At 54.0% G+C, this 12,900-nt stretch overlaps 1 protein-coding gene across 2 annotated transcripts in view; it reads right to left on the reverse strand.

Annotated features, from left to right (window-relative positions):
* The window catches only part of ZC3H12B (zinc finger CCCH-type containing 12B), a 57,920-nt gene that overhangs the window by 30,682 nt on the left and 14,338 nt on the right, over nucleotides 1-12,900 (reverse strand). The window contains exon 1 of one of the 2 annotated variants that reach the window (XM_088478207.1): nucleotides 1,164-1,223. The exons of the other annotated variant lie outside the window; for it this stretch is intronic. The gene's annotated coding sequence lies outside the window, so the exon portion shown is untranslated. Of the gene's footprint in view, nucleotides 1-1,163; nucleotides 1,224-12,900 lie in introns of those variants that run through there. 2 annotated transcript variants of the gene reach the window in all.

Raw genomic sequence — 12,900 nt, forward strand, 5'->3', positions numbered from 1 at the left:
CAGCACAAAAGGTAAATATATAATAACAGATTACCTGATGGTGTTATCTATAGTTCAGTAATTCTGATGCAGATCTATTTAGCCAGCAGACAGTTGCAGTAGGCTCATGTATTCCAAACCAATGAGAGGGAAACATTAATGTGACAAATTAGTTTTAGTTTAAAACTATAGAATCAGGGTTCCACTAGTGTAGTGGTTTCCAAACTGGGTACCATGATGGGGTACCAAGGGACATTTACAGGGGTACCAGGGGTTGGTGGTCCAGTACCAAATTAAATAATTTATGGTCAAAGTGATCGGCAAAATCAGTGCTGGTTTCTGCCAAACACAAAATAAGTGACAAACAGAAGTGCAACACTGAACCTAAAGATGACAGCCCACACAATTTACTTCATTTAATCATTGTTGACGATTTCTCAATAAGAAAATGATGGCCTAGGTGTGCCGCGAAAAAAATAAAATGCTGAAACTCTAGGGCGCTGTCATTCCAAAAAGTTTGAGGACCACTGCACCAGTGTCCTTTTATACTGGACTCGCCTTACAGCCCAGTACAGTACAGTACAATACCTGATTCACTTGAAAATGAATTAAAGCACTTTTAAATACTTCACCAATAACCACACACATTTTATTAAACTATTAACACAGGAAATGGCTGACCCATTTTTGGGTTATGACCCGATTTAATGTTTGTGTTAACATTCACATACATTTCACAATAGATACATTTGTTTTCTTCTGTAATACAATCACACTGTAGGCTCCTCATTATCATTTACACAGAGAGAAAATAAAGAGCCTTTTCCTGGTTCATTTATAAGAAAAAACGTTTCCTGTTACTGAGAACACAGTGCTGTACCAAGGCTTCTGCAGCAAGTGAGCGCCGCCTGGCATTGCCCGACCACAGCTGGGATAGTTTCCCTACAGCAGATCATCATACATAATATTGTGTACATGGAAGTTCCCTACAGTATCCCGCTACAGACAGAGCAGAATATGTTTCCCTCACCGCCCCAACAGGAGATCAACAGTCACCAAAATAAAGTAGACATCATCGCATCCTATACACACTAACAAGGAATAAATGTACTATGCATCACTGCCCATACAGGAATAGCCTCCTCCTGACGGGGCTGTCGGACACACGTGTGCAGTAACATTACCTGTAACCTGCTGTTCAAGGAGGGCGCCGGGCACAGACCGATAGCTGGGATGTAGCGCGATGCACCCTTGCTAGGAGGACAGTGCCGGCCGGGACTACTGACATCACGCAGTGTAGATAGGCTCCCTCTGTCTCGGCCCCGCCTCCCATTGACGCGGCCAGGCTGGGAGAGGGGAGAACCCGTCACCGTCCGGCACTAGCGGCTGGGGAATTTCAGCATCAGCAGCACACACCGTCACTCGTGACCTGCTCAGTGGTCGCCTGGAGTTAACTCAGTCACATACAAGCACACTAGTGGTGCCCGGAGTCACACACACACACAGAGCGCTGCCCAGAGACACAGACACAGACACAGACACAGACACACACACACACACACACACACACAGCGAGCACTGTCCAGAGTCTCTCACACACACACACACACACACACAGAGCGAGCGCTGCCCAGAGTCACACACACACAGAGCGAGCGCTGCAGAGTCGCACACACAAACACGGAGCGAGCGCTGCCCAGAGTCACACACACACAGAGCGAGCGCTGCAGAGTCGCACACACACACACACAGAGTGAGCGCTGCCCAGAGTCTCACACACACACACAGAGCGAGCGCTGCCCAGAGTCACACACACAGACAGAGCGAGCGCTGCCCAGAGTCACACACACCCCCACACACACACACACAGAGCAAGCGCTGCAGAGTCACACACACACACACACACACAGAGCGAGCGCTGCCCAGAGTCACACACACACACAGAGCGAGCGCTGCAGAGTCACACACACACAGAGCGAGCGCTGCCCAGAGTCACACACACACAGAACGAGCGCTGCAGTCGCACACACACACACACACACACACAGAGCGAGCACTGCCCAGAGTCACACACACACACAGAGAACTGCCCAGAGTCACACACGCACAGAGCGCTGCCCAGTCACACACACAGAGCGCTGCCCATTCACACACACACACAGAGAGCGCTGCCCAGTCACACACACACACACCCAGAGAGCGCTGTCCAGAGTCACACACACAGAGCGAGCGCTGCCCAGAGTCACACACAGAGCGAGCGCTGCCCAGAGTCACACACACACAGAGCGAGAGCTGCCCAGAGTCACACACACACAGAGAGCGCTTCCCAGAGTCACACACACACAGCGCTGCCCAGAGTCACACACACACAGAGAGCGCTTCCCAGTCACACACACACACACACACACACACACACACAGAGCGCGCTGCCCAGAGTCACACACACAGAGCACTGCTTAGAGAAACACAGAGGGCTTGATTCAGACCCGCTGGCTATCGCACAGCGCTCGCAAGCGGGTCGATGGTCCCCCACTGCGCATGCGCCGCCTCCGGCGTGCGCATGTGCGAGACCCGTCCAACGCCGGCAGCTCTGTCGCTACGGGTCTCGCTACAAGATGGGGCGGCTGTCGATGGTGACTGACAGCTTGCCCCGTTTTGTAGGCGGGAAGGGGGGTTGGCTGCAAAAACGCATTTGTGGGCGGCCCTACTGACATCACTAGTGATGTCAGTAGTGGACTTCCTGCTCTATTAGGGCAGAAAGTCCACTCGGGCTTGCGGGAGCCGAGACCCTACCACAGGGTCTCGTCGCAAGCCCGATGGTTGCGATAATCGCGACGGACTCAGGGAGCGGGCTGGAGCAAAATAAAAAAAAAAAAAAACTGGGAGCGGGTCTGAATCAGGCCCAGAGTCACACACACAGAGCTTGCCCAGAGTCACATACACAAAGGGGCCCATTTATCACTAAATATTTGCACCTTATCCCCCAAAAACACCAGTTTTCGGGAGGGTAACTGCAAATATTTAGTATCACCCCCATGTATGAAGACGGGATCGCAGCAGATATATCCGATACCTGCTGCCATTCCTGCAGACAGCTGCATCCTCCATAGGTTTCTATGGGGGATGCGATGCTGCCAGATTTACCCAATATCCGGAATGCGATGCATGCTGGATATTGAATGCCAATGCCAATGAGCTACACACCTCAAAACTTAATGGGAGAGGATCCCATAGGAACCCTCCCTTGGCAATGGTGGCCGTAGGTGGTGGTTCTAGGGGCGGCCAAGCCTGGCTATCGCACGGGGCACTGAGGCATTAGGGCGCATCCGCAGTCACCCGCCGGCCACTAGAATGGTACCACGATGAACGCCTGCCCGTTGCGGTGCCACCCCTATTACGAATGAAGCCCTGGGGGCTGCCAGTTGCTTGAGGCTGCACACTGCATATACATACAGTGCAGGCTCTGGGCACAGGCCACCCATGGCACTGGCCGGCATCAGCATCTCTGACTGTCTTTAATAAGACAGCCGCCAGTACTGTAGGAGGCTGCCCCACCCCAGTGCTCAGCCTCTCTAGGACCTGCCCAGTTGTAGCCAGTAGGTGGAGGAGAGTATAGACGTTAGGTGCAGTGAGGGGAGCTGCGGCCGCCGAAGGAGGTGAGAACGCAGTGTGGGATGTGGACAGGGGAAGGGGAGCGCAGTGTGTGGGATGTGGATAACGGAAGGGGAGCGCAGTATGTGGACATGGAAGGGGAGCGCAGTGTGTGGGATGTGGATAGGGGAAGGGGAGCGCAGTGTGTGGGATGTGGATAGAAGAACTGGAGCGCAGTGTGTGGGATGTGGATAGAGGAAGCGGAGCACAGTATGTGGGATGTGGATAGAAGGGGAGCACAGTGTGTGGGATGTGGATGGAGAAAGGGGAGCGCAGTGTGTGGGATGTGGATATGGTAAGGGGAGCGCAGTGTGTGGGATATGGATAGGGGCAGGGGAGCGCAGTGTGTGGGATGTGGATATGGTAAGGGGAGCGCAGTGTGTGGGATGTGGATATGGTAAGGGGAGCGCAGTGTGTGGGATGTGGATAGGGGAGAGCACTGTGTGGGATGTGGATATGGTAAAGGAGAGCGCAGTGTGTGGGATGTGGATAGGGGAAGCGGAGCTCAGTGTGTGGGAAGTGGATAGGGGCAGGGGAGCACAGTGTGTGGGATATGGATATGGTAAGGGGAGCGCAGTGTGTGGGATGTGGATAGGGGAAGCGGAGCTCAGTGTGTGCGATGTGGATAGGGGTAGGGGAGTGCAGTGTGTGGGATGTGGATATGGTAAGGGGAGCGCAGTGTGTGGGATGTGGATATGGTAAAGGAGAGCGTAGTGTGTGGGATGTGGATAGGGGAAGCGGAGCTCAGTGTGTGGGATGTGGATAGGGGAGCGCAGTGTGTGGGATGTGGATAGGGGAGCGCAGTGTGTGGGATGTGGATAGGGGAAGGGGAGCGCAGTGTGTGGGATGTGGATAGGGGAAGGGGAGCACAGTGTGTGGGATGTGGAGTGCAGTGTGTGGGATGTGGATAGGGGAAAGGGAGCGCAGTATGTGGGATGTGGGAAGGGGAGCGCAGTGTGTGGGATGTGGATAAGGGAAGGGGAGCACAGTGTGCGGGATGTGGATAGGGGAAGCGGAGCGCAGTGTGTGGGATGTGGATATGGTAAGGGGAGCGCAGTGTGTGGGATGTGGATAGGGGAAAGCACTGTGTGGGATGTGGATATGGTAAAAGAGAGCGCAGTGTGTGGGATGTGGATAGGGGAAGCGGAGCTCAGTGTGTGGGAAGTGGATAGGGGCAGGGGAGCACAGTGTGTGGGATGTGGATATGGTAAGGGGAGCGCAGTGTGTGGGATGTGGCTAGGGGAAGCGGAGCTCAACGTGTGGGATAGGGGAAGCGGAGCTCAGTGTGTGGGATGTGGCTATGGTAAGGGGAGCGCAGTGTGTGGGATGTGGATAGGGGAAGGGGAGCGGAGTGTGTGGGATGTGGATAGGGGAATCGAAGCTCAGTGTGTGGGATGTGGATAGGGGAAGGGGAGCGCAGTGTGTGGGATGTGGATATGGTAAGGGGAGCGCAGTGTGTGGGATGTGGATAGGGGAGAGCACTGTGTGGGATGTGGATATGGTAAAGGAGAGCGCAGTGTGTGGGATGTGGATAGGGGAAGCGGAGCTCAGTGTGTGGGATGTGGATAGGGGAGCACAGTGTGTGGGATGTGGCTATAGTAAGGGGAGCGCAGTGTGTGGGATGTGGATAGGGGAAGGGGAGCGCAGTGTGTGGGATGTGGAGTGCAGTGTGTGGGATGTGGATAGGGGAAAGGGAGCGCAGTATGTGGGATGTGGATAGGGGAAGGGGAGCGCAGTTTGTGGGATGTGGATAAGGGAAGGGGAGCGCAGTGTGCGGTATGTGGATTGGGGAAGCGGAGCGCAGTGTGTGGGATGTGGATATGGTAAGGGGAGCGCAGTGTGTGGGATGTGGTAAGGGGAGAGCACTGTGTCGGATGTGGATATGGTAAAGGAGAGCGCAGTGTGTGGGATGTGGATAGGGGAAGCGGAGCTCAGTGTGTGGGATGTGGATAGGGTCAGGGGAGCGCAGTGTGTGGGATGTGGATATGGTAAGGGGAGCGCAGTGTGTGGGATGTGGATAGGGGAAGCGGAGCTCAGTGTGTGGGATGTGGATAGGGGCAGGGGAGCGCAGTGTGTGGGATGTGGATATGGTAAGGGGAACGCAGTGTGTGGGATGTGGATAGGGGAGAACACTGTGTGGGATGTGGATACGGTAAAGGATAGCGCAGTGTGTGGGATGTGGAAAGGGGAAGCGGAGCTCAGTGTGTGGGATGTGGATAGGGGAAGGGGAGCGCAGTGTGTGGGATGTGAATATGGTAAGGGGAACGCAGTGTGTGGGATGTGGATATGGTAAAGGAGAGCGCAGTGTGTGGGATGTGGATAGGGGAAGCGGAGCTCAGTGTGGGATGTGGATAGGGGAGCGCAGTGTGTGGGATGTGGATATGGTAAGAGGAGCGCAGTGTGTGGGATGTGGATAGGGGAAGGGGAGCGCAGTGTGGGATGTGGAGTGCAGTGCGTGGGATGTGGATAGGGGAAGCGGAGCGCAGTGTGTGGGATGTGGATAGTGTAAGGGGAGCGCAGTGTGTGGGATGTGGATAGGGGAGAGCACTGTTTGGGATGTGGATAGGGGAGAGCACTGTGTGGGATGTGGATATGGTAAAGGAGAGCGCAGTGTGTGGGATGTGGATAGGGGAAGCGGAGCTCAATGTGTGGGATGTGGATAGGGGAAGCGGAGCTCAGTGTGTGGGATGTGGATAGGGGAAGCGGAGCTCAGTGTGTGGGATGTGGCTAGGGTAAGGGGAGCGCAGTGTGTGGGATATGGATATGGTAAGGGGAGCGCAGTGTGTGGGATGTGGATAGGGGAGCGCAGTGTGTGGGATGTGGATATGTAAGGGGAGCGCAGTGTGTGGGATATGGATAGGGAAAGGGGAGCGCAGTGTGTGGGATGTGGATAGGGGAAGCGGAGCTCAGTGTGTGGGATATGGATAGGGGAAGGGGAGCGCAGTGTGTGGGATGTGGATAGGGGAATCGGAGCTCAGTGTGCGGGATGTGGATAGGGGAAGGGGAGCGCAGTGTGTGGGATGTGGATAGGGTAAGGGGAGCGCAGTGTGTGGGATGTGGATAGGGGAGAGCACTGTGTGGGTTGTGGATATGGTAAAGGAGAGCGCAGTGTGTGGGATGTGGATAGGGGAAGCGGAGCTCAGTGTGTGGGATGTGGATAGGGGAGCGCAGTGTGTGGGATGTGGATATGGTAAGGGGAGCGCAGTGTGTGGGATGTGGCTAGGGGAAGCGGAGCTCAACGTGTGGGATAGGGGAAGAGGAGCTCAGTGTGTGGGATGTGGCTATGGTAAGGGGAGCGCAGTGTGTGGGATGTGGATAGGGGAATGGGAGCGCAGTGTGTGGGATGTGGATAGGGGAATCGAAGCTCAGTGTGTGGGATGTGGATAGGGGAAGGGGAGCGCAGTGTAGGGGAAGGGGAGCGCAGTGTGTGGGATATGGATAGGGGAAAGGGAGCGCAGTATGTGGGATGTGGATAGGGGAAGGGGAGTGCAGTGTGTGGGATGTGGATAAGGGAAAGGGAGCGCAGTGTGCGGTATGTGGATAGGGGAGAGCACTGTGTGGGATGTGGATATGGTAAGGGGAATGCAGTGTGTGGGATGTGGATATGGTAAAGGAGAGCGCAGTGTGTGGGATGTGGATAGGGGAAGCGGAGCTCAGTGTGGGATGTGGATAGGGAAGCGCAGTGTGTGGGATGTGAATAGGGTAAGGGGAGCGCAGTGTGTGGGATGTGGATAGGGGAAGGGGAGCGCAGTGTGGGACGTGGAGTGCAGTGCGTGGGATGTGGATAGGGGAAGCGGAGCGCAGTGTGTGGGATGTGGATATGGTAAGGGGAGCGCAGTGTGTGGGATGTGGATAGGGGAGAGCACTGTGTGGGATGTGGATATGGTAAAGGAGAGCGCAGTGTGTGGGATGTGGACAGGGGAAGCGGAGCTCAGTGTGTGGGATGTGGATAGGGGAAGCGGAGCTCAGTGTGTGGGATGTGGATAGGGGAAGCGGAGCTCAGTGTGTGGGATGTGGCTATGGTAAGGGGAGCGCAGTGTGTGGGATATGGATATGGTAAGGGGAGCGCAGTGTGTGGGATGTGGATAGGGGAGCGCAGTGTGTGGGATGTGAATATGTAAGGGGAGCGCAGTGTGTGGGATATGGATAGGGGAAGGGGAGCGCAGTGTGTGGGATGTGGATAGGGGAAGCGGAGCTCAGTGTGTGGGATATGGATAGGGGAAGGGGAGCGCAGTGTGTGGGATGTGGATAGGGGAATCGGAGCTCAGTGTGCGGGATGTGGATTGGGGAAGGGGAGCGCAGTGTGTGGGATGTGGATATGGTAAGGGGAGCGCAGTGTGTGAGATGTGGATAGGGGAAGCGGAGCTCAGTGTGTTGGTTGTGGATAGGGGAAGGGGAGCGCAGTGTGTGGGATGTGGATATGGTAAGGGGAACGCAGTGTGTGGGATGTGGATATGGTAAAGGAGAGCGCAGTGTGTGGGATGTGGATAGGGGAGCGCAGTGTGTGGGGTGTGGATATGGTAAGGGGAGCGCAGTGTGTGGGATGTGGATAGGGGAAGGGGAGCGCAGTGTGGGATGTGGAGTGCAGTGCGTGGGATGTGGATAGGGGAAGCGGAGCGCAGTGTGTGGGATGTGGATATGGTAAGGGGAGCGCAGTGTGTGGGATGTGGATAGGGGAGAGCACTGTGTGGTATGTGGATATGGTAAAGGAGAGCGCAGTGTGTGGGATGTGGATAGGGGAAGGGGAGCTCAGTGTGCGGGATGTGGATAGGGGAAGCGGAGCTCAGTGTGTGGGTTGTGGATAGGGGAAGGGGAGCGCAGTGTGTGGGATGTGGATATGGTAAGGGGAGCGCAGTGTGTGGGATGTGGATAGGGGAGAGCACTGTGTGGGTTGTGGATATGGTAAAGGAGAGCGCAGTGTGTGGGATGTGGATAGGGGAAGCGGAGCTCAGTGTGTGGGATGTGGATAGGGGAGCGCAGTGTGTGGGATGTGGATATGGTAAGGGGAGTGCAGTGTGTGGGATGTGGATAGGGGAAGGGGAGCGCAGTGTGGGATGTGGAGTGCAGTGTGTGGGATGTGGATAGGGGAAGGGGAGTGCAGTATGTGGGATGTGGATAGGGGAAGGGGAGCGCAGTGTGTGGGATGTGGATAAGGTAAGGGGAGCGCAGTGTGCGGAATGTGGACAGAGGAAGGGGAGTGTAGTGTATGGTATGTGGATCGCAGTTTGTGGGATGTGGATAGGGGAAGCGGAGCTCAGTGTGTGGGATGTGGATATGGTAATGGGAGCGCAGTGTGTGGGATGTGGATAGGGGAAGGGGAGCGCAGTGTGTGGGATGTGGATAGGGGAAGCGGAGCGCAGTGTGTGGGATGTGGATAGGGGAAGGGGAGCGCAGTATGTGGGATGCGGATATGGTAAGGAGAGCGCAGTGTGTGGGATGTGGATAGGGGAAGGGGAGCGCAGTGTGTGGGATGTGTATAAGGGAATGGGAGCGCAGTGTGCGGGATGTGGACAGGGGAAGGGGAGTGTAGTATATGGTATGTGGATCGCAGTGTGTGGGATGTGGATAGGAGAAGCGGAGCGCAGTGTGTGGGATGTGGATAGGGGAAGGGGAGCGCAAGGTGTGGGATGTGGATATGGTAAGGGGAGCGCAGTGTGTGGGATGTGGATAGGGGAAGTGGAGCGCAGTGTGTGGGATGTGGATATGGTAAGGGGAGCGCAGTGTGTGGGATGTGGATAGGGGAGAGCACTGTGTGGGGTGTGGATATGGTAAAGGAGAGCGCAGTGTGTGTTATGTGGATAGGGGAAGCGGAGCTCAGTGTGTGTGGGATGTGGATAGGGGAAAGGGAGCGCAGTGTGTGGGATGTGGATCTGGTATGGGGAGCGCAGTGTGTGGGATGTGGATAGGGGAAGCGGAGCTCAGTGTGTGGGATGTGGATAGGGGAAGTGGAGCTCAGTGTGTGGGATGTGGATATGGTAAGGGGAGCGCAGTGTGTGGGACGTGGATAGGGGAAGCGGAGCTCAGTTTGTGGGATGTGGTTATTATGGTAAGGGGAGCGCAGTGTGTGGGATGTGGATAGGGGAAGGGGAGCGCAGTGTGTGGGATGTGGATAGGGGAAGCGGAGCTCAGTGTGTGGGATGTGGATAGGGGTAGGGGAGCGCAGTGTGTAGGATGTGGATATGGTAAGGGGAGCGCAGTGTGTGGGATATGGATAGGGGACAGCACTGTGTGGGATGTGGATATGGTAAAGGAGAGCGCAGTGTGTGGGATGTGGATAGGGGAAGCGGAGCTCAGTGTGTGGGATGTGGATAGGGGAGCGCAGTGTGTGGGATGTGGATATGGTAAGGGGAGCGCAGTGTGTGGGATGTGGATAGGGTAAGGGAAGCGCAGTGTGGGATGTGGAGTGCAGTGTGTGGGATGTGGATAGGGGAAGAGGAGCGCAGTATGTGGGATGTGGATATGGTAAGGAGAGCGCAGTGTGTGGGATGTGGATAGGGGAAGGGGAGCGCAGTATGTGGGATGTGGATATGGTAAGGAGAGCGCAGTGTGTGGGATGTGGATAGGGGAAGGGGAGCGGAGTGTGTGGGATGTGGATAGGGGAAGGGGAGCGCAGTGTGTGGGATGTGGATAGGGGAAGGGGAGCGCAATGTGTGGGATGTGGATAAGGGAAGGGGAGCGCAGTGTTTGGGATGTGGACAGGGGAAGGGGAGTGTAGTGTATGGTATGTGGATCGCAGTGTGTGGGATGTGGATAGGGGAAGGGGAGCACAGTGTGTGGGATGTGGATAAGGGAAGGGGAGCACAGTGTGTGGGATGTGGATAAGGGAAGGGGAGCGCAGTGTGTGGGATGTGGATAAGGGAAGGGGAGCGTAGTGTGTGGGATGTAAATAAGGGAAGGGGATCGCAGTGTGTGGGATGTAAATAAGGGAAGGGGATCGCAGTGTGTGGGATGTGGATAGGAGGTGTCGAAGCCGGATAATTGGCTGAGACAGAATCTGTTTAAAATTAAAACTGCAAGACGCCATTTTGCGAATGGCAACAAAACAACATTTTGCGACTGGCCGCCCAGCGCCATTTTAGCGAATCTCACACATTAAAAACATCCACAAGAAGAGAGAAACCCAGAGGGAGAAGCTAATGGCTGTTAGTATTCAAGCTCTAGAAGGAATGAATGTAACATCACAGCCACCAGACACATATACACCTGCACAGCTAAATGTCCTCACAAATCCTGTTCAGCCACAAACACAGCCCTTCCCCACTTATCACACACAGCCACAAAACCCATACTATCCACAACAACCGTATTACCCTCAAAATCCCTATCCACACCCACAATCTTTCCCTACTGCTCAACCCACACAGCAACCCTTTCACCCACCCCACTCATGAAGGTGCTTTAACTGCAACCAAGTGGGACATGTAAGTAGGAACTGTAAGGTGAAGAGGGCAGGACCCCCTAATCAGGGAATACCTAGATATCCACACAAGGGATATACATAGAATGCAGGAAATTTCCCACAGTCACCAGCTCCAATTGTGGCCTTAAATGCTGTATTGGAGAGTGAGAGTCAACGCTAGGAGTCAGGTCATACCTGTAGTCTACAGGTAGTCAGGTTAACTGAAAGTACTAGGGAAGAACCGGTGATGTTGGTTGATGGAGCTGGTACTAAACATCATTGTCTTGTAGACACAGGAACGACCAGGTCAGTGGTAAAATCTCCAGCTAATTTACAGGTGACCAGCGAGACAGTACCAGCAATGGGTTTAATGGGTAAAGTGCAACATTATCCTTTAACCAAAGCCACAGAGGTTACTCCCCAAAGGTTAATGTATCACTCTACTGGTTCAGGTAAAAATCCATCTCAGGTAGATCAAATGTTATCCCAAATTCCAGATTCACTTTGGACCAAAGATAGACAGGGCACTGGATTAATGGCAAATGTAGCTCCCATAATTGTAAATCTAAAAAGCGGTAGGCAAGCTCCAAAAATTCCCCAGTACCCGTTAAAACAGGAGGTAGAGATAGGGGTTTATCCCATAATTGAGCGTTTATTACAGCAGGGAATTTTACTCCGTACAGCAAGTGTAGCCAATAGTCCCATCTTCCCTGTGAAGAAAAGTGGTGGGAGGGGTTACAGGCTGGTACAAGACCTTAGAGGGGTTAATATGGTAGTAGAGAGCCAATTTCCCGTAGTGCCAAATCCAGCTGTCATTCTTATGCAGATCCCACCAAATGCAACCCATTTCACTGTCATTGACCTCTGTTCTGCTTTCTTCTCTGTACCTCTTCATCCTGACTGTCAGTACCTATTTGCTTTTACATACAGGGGTGTACAATACACATGGACACGATTGCCCCAGGGCTTCATAGACAGCCCCAGTATCTTCTCCCAGGCCTTACACGACTTTACAATCTTTTCAACTTGCCAATGGATCTGTTCTAATACAATATGTGGACGATTTATTGTTATGTTCTGATTCATTTATGTCATGATACTAACTTTTGTTGCTCCATCTCTCGCAAACAGGACACAAGGTTGCTAAGGACGAAACTACAGCCATGCCAGTCCAGGGTTAAATACTTGGGATATTGCCTAATCCAGGGGTTACGGCATCTGACAAATGACAGAATCCAAACCATACAGACGATGACACTGCCGCAGAACCAACAGCAAATCCGTACCTTCTTGGGAATGTGTGGATACTGCAGAATGTGGATCCCAGGTTTTTCTATTTTGGTCTTGCCATTACAGGACTTAGGATCTCATTCAGAGGTGGTCGTTAGTTGCAAGCGGTCGCTCTGAATCAGGGCGGCCACTTGCATCCTGAACAACTGCCACCTTGTCGATCGCTAAGCTGTGGGTTAACACCCACAGCTCTAGCGACCGACATGGGTGATGATCGCGATGGTCAAGACCATCGGGGCTTACGACCAGACCCTAAGGTTGGGTCTGGGCACTCGTAAGCCCCAGGAAGCTTCCTGCTCTGATCGAGCAGGAAGCTTCCCACTGACATCAGCAATGATGTCAGTGGGGCCGCCCCCAAACGGCAATCATTCCGGCGGGAACGCCTCCATTTGGGCTCAGCGCTTGCGACCGACTCTGAATGACCCCCTTAGTCTCTTCCTCAAAGCCCGATCGTGTCATACACACAGAGGAATCAGAGCAGGCTTTCCTTAATCTCAAGGATAGTCTGACAAGAGCACCTGCATTGGGAATACCTGATTATGAAAAACCTTTCGATTTGTATTGTACGGAAGCTAATGGTT

This window comes from Taudactylus pleione, unplaced genomic scaffold (genome assembly GCF_031769625.1).
Source record: "Taudactylus pleione unplaced genomic scaffold, aTauple2 ptg000211l, whole genome shotgun sequence".
NCBI classification, from domain to species: domain Eukaryota; kingdom Metazoa; phylum Chordata; class Amphibia; order Anura; family Myobatrachidae; genus Taudactylus; species Taudactylus pleione.